Source organism: Vigna radiata, unplaced genomic scaffold, assembly GCF_000741045.1.
Source record: "Vigna radiata var. radiata cultivar VC1973A unplaced genomic scaffold, Vradiata_ver6 scaffold_149, whole genome shotgun sequence".
Taxonomy (NCBI): Eukaryota; Viridiplantae; Streptophyta; class Magnoliopsida; order Fabales; family Fabaceae; genus Vigna; species Vigna radiata.
The window spans coordinates 131,450-135,860 of record NW_014542731.1 but is presented as its reverse complement, the minus strand read 5'-3'; positions in this window follow the sequence as shown (position 1 = coordinate 135,860).

Here is a 4,411-nt window from a genome sequence, read left to right as displayed (position 1 = left end):
ATATGTCCCTAAATCCTTTATCTCTTATAATGGTTTGTAAGGATCAAATTAAGATGAAAGCAAAAAAAGAGCAGGAAAGAAAAGAAGGAATAAAGAAAATTCTAGAAAAAGCAAAATGAAAAAGATAAAGAGTGGTAAAAGCCTTTTCTTAAAAGAGAAAGACGTAAACATAGCATTGGTTAAGAAAAAAATTTAATATTTGCTTAGGTCTAAAAATATTTGCTTATCTTTTGAACATGTTTCTTTGTCTTTAGGTATGGAACTTCTCAAGGACATTCCTCATAGCTTACCTCCTAAAAGGACTATTAAACATAACATAAACCTTATTTTGGGTTCATCCCTTCCAAATAGGTCAACCTATAGGAGAAATTTGGAAATTACTAAAGAAATACAAAAGCAAGTGGAGCAACTCATGAAGAAAGGATGGGTTACCTATTCCTGATTGTCCTTGGATCGATATTTTTATGGATTTTGTTTTGGCAGTTCCACGATCCAAACGAGAAAAAGAATTTTTGTTGTTGTTGTTTTAAGGTTCTCAAAGATGGCTCACCTCATTCCTTGTCATAAGAGTGATGATGCCAACCATGTGGCCAATTTATTTTTCACTAAAGTGGTGTGACTACATGGTATTCTAAGGAGCATTATTATAGATAGAGATGTAAAATTTATTAGACATTTTTGGAAGGTATTATAAGGTAAGTTAGGTAAAAAAAAATCTTTTCTCTACAATATGTCATCCACAAACGGTTGGACAAACCAAAGTGCTAAATTGAACTCTTTCTCAACTCCTTAGATGCTTTGTAAATAAAAATTTGTGAACTCAGGAAGCATGGATAACTCATGTGGAATTTTCTTATGATAGGGAATTCATTCTACTACTTGTGTGTCTCCATTTGAGATAGTTTATTATTGAAAGGCTTTTGGGTCGCACTAAAGCTTAACATGTTGGTACCAGCGGGATATGGTTCGAAGAGTATAACGCAACGGAATAAAACTAAGAGTAGCGTATAAGCGTGTTCGGTCACTTTTTACAAATAAATTGGTCCGTCTTAGAAATTCAATTTTCTTTCAGAAAATTTATCGAACAGTTAATATGCGTAAAATGAAATGAGTGTAGGGAATAGAAAAATCACACAAGTATTTTTACACTGGTTCAATTCAACAGAATCTACGTCCAGTCGTTAATCACTGTAAAGAGTGATTAACAGTTCCACTAAAAAACAATTTCACAGATTTACAATAAGTGAACAAAATATAAAAGAACCTTCCTTCGACGAACGAACTGGAAGAAGAACACTCGGCCAACTCGAAGAGAACCGCTCCGGCAATCGACCAACGATTCGCGCGCTTCTCCTTTTCACGAGACCAGGCAGAGCAGCTTGCTAACTCGAAGAGAGCCTGCTCCGACTATCGACAAACGATACACGAGCCTCTCTTATTCATGAGACCAAGCAAGGGAACTTTTGAACAAACTACTGAGAACTTCCTCTGACAAATAGTGTTCTACTTAGCTATCAGTTCAAAAACGTTGCCTCTGAAATTTACAGAAGCCAAATATATAGCCAATTGCACTGAATGCCAAAGGTCAGGTCCCAACTGCCACGAATAATCGATTATTGTAAGTGATAATCGATTATTCAAGTCCATTACAGGTTTTTCAAAAAGTGATAATCGATTATATCAAATGATAATCGATTATTCCTTAAGGACTTGTGATAATCGATTATTGCTTGTCCATAATTGATTATTCTAGTACAAAATACAAGTGATAATCGATTGTTACTTGTTCGTAATCGATTATTCCAGTAGAAAGTGCAAGGTTTACAATTTATTTAAGACTTTCCTACTACGCTCAATTTCTACAAGTTGCTGTTTAAATAATTCTAATGTCCTCTTCAAATAACACTTCTTGCAGCATCATCAAAACAATTCTTGAAGATTTACCAATACTCCTTATTGGTAACATAACAAACCTAAATTCTCCACTAATGTAGATTAGGGGCAACCTAGGGTCTAATTCGTAGACTTGGTACTTGTTAAGATAAAATTGTAGAATTAAACCTATTTATTTATTTACTAAAACTAAAACTATGTGGGGAAAATTGAATTTAAATTGCATTAAAAGAAAATAATACTAACTACTAATACGTACAACAATACTAACACTATAAAACTATGTCTGTGAAAGGAAACGGAATATTCAATACCATATAGTATCTAAAAAAGAGTAATGAAAAAAATTAAACCTAATCACCTATAATTGAACAAATCAGAAAATAATTGAAACAAGCAAAATTTAGAGTAAAGGTCAAATACAAATTTGTTATTGAATTTAAACTTCAAATCTTAAAGCAACCTATTTCTCAAGAAGACATCTTGAACCGTCAGGCCCTCTTTGGGGTCCTGTAGCATCTAATCTAGACACTATTGATTTGCATAGTCTTCTTTATGTTTCAAGTCAAATTCAACCGCAAAAGATGCATTAACCACGACTCTTAAAGAAATGGAGAATGACTATTATTAGTACTAAAGAACGAAGAGTAACACACATTCAAGATTCTTATTCTACTCCTAAATTGAAATTACTCAGAATCTGCAATGAAAAGAAAAAGAGAAACAAATTGAATCAAGACTAAAATAAAGCAATAAAGCCAAGTCTAACAAAATCCAAAATCCCTAATATGCTACTCTAAATATCAAGTACTGAAGTCATAAATATCAAAACTAAATCATTGCAAGAATTAAACAATAGCTGTGTTGGGAATTTAAAAGTGCAAATAGAAACGTAAATTGAAACTGAAATTGGAAAGAGCAACTTTTATTAAGAACTGGAAATCAAAAGTACAAATACCAGAAATCCCAGAGAGTTCAAAGTCTATCACCCATTGATCATCCCCAAGAATACCAGTGCAAAGAACGATTCTTCTACTTTAAGAAAGCTTTAAATCTAAAACTAAAGCATGAAATTGAGAATCTAGAGTGGTGTCTGTCACCCACCACTTGTACATTCCATATTACAAGTTGTAATAGAAAACAAACTTGGAATATTCGCGAAGTTTTCTTAACAAACTTCTCTCAATCAACTGCTTTGTGCCTTCAACTGTCGACCTTGAAGCTTCATTCTGATCGATCAACCATAAGGGTTGGCCTCCTTTGGTCCGATCATCCTTTTGGGTTGTGTTCCTTTGGGTTGTGGAGCTCACGTCTGTTACATCTCTTCTTCTATGCTTGAAGAACCCTAACTCCAGAGTTTGAGAGAATTGGGGAAACCCCTTACTCGAGATTTTCTTTTTGTCTAAATGAAGAGTAAGACTTTGAACCCCTTCCAAAAGATTTCCTTCAACCCTGTGTTTCATTAAACTTCTTCAAAAGGGCTTCAGCCCATCTAAATCGCAGCCCGATTCATTATTGCTTCAACTTTTCAGCTTTGGGCTTATGGCAACTACTACTAGCCTCCCTTATTTGAGCCTTTGTTATTTCATTGGATGTTGTTCCCTCCACCACCTCCAAATGCTCCTTCCACCTCTCCTTCCTCTTTTGTCCTTAATTAAAAATTAATTACTGTAGTAAATTTTCACCCACATCCGTCATCGGATGTCCAATATTCGTTGGCCTTCGCGACTCTATTCAAGCGATAAACAATGGAGACAACACATTAAACAAAGAGCATGAACAACAACAATAACATAGATTCAAACCATAATACACCCCTAACATGCAAACAAAGATAGAAACCTACGAGTAGTGAAGAAAACCAATCCAGGATAGAGACCACAAGTCGCAACGAAATAAAAGTAAAAGTTTTAACCTTTAACCTAAGGATGATTTTGGAAATAAAAGAATATGGGGAGGTGCAGAGAGTGTTTGGTGGTGGTGGAGGCAGCAACTCCCTATTTCTTTTCATCCAGCCACTCAATACACCAATCTTATTAAGTTCATTTCCATTAAGTTCATGTGTTTCATTAAGTTCATTTCCATGTGCAACGACCCAATCTTATTAACATCAACAGCAACCCAATTTTATCAACACCAACGTTGATTGAATTGCTACATTCAGCTTGATTTCTACTGTTGCCTTCCAGCCCATTTGACCAATAATAACTCTTCTTAAATTGGCCCAAACAACTTTAGCCCCTTTACATCTTATTGACCCAATTTTTCGCCCCTTTGACCAGGGGTTAATCCTACAAAAAAGAAAATGAAGAATTAAATTGTAAAAAAAAAAAGTAAAAACCTAAAAAATTTATTTACTTTTCTGATTATTTTTATCTAAAGAGGAAAAAAGACTTATTTTTTTAAAAACTTATTTATTTAAGTAAACACTTATTTTTACAAAAACCTATTTTAATCCTAATTACTATCACACAAAAAAAATAGAAAAAATTGGGAGTTACAATTTATGGTTTTAACC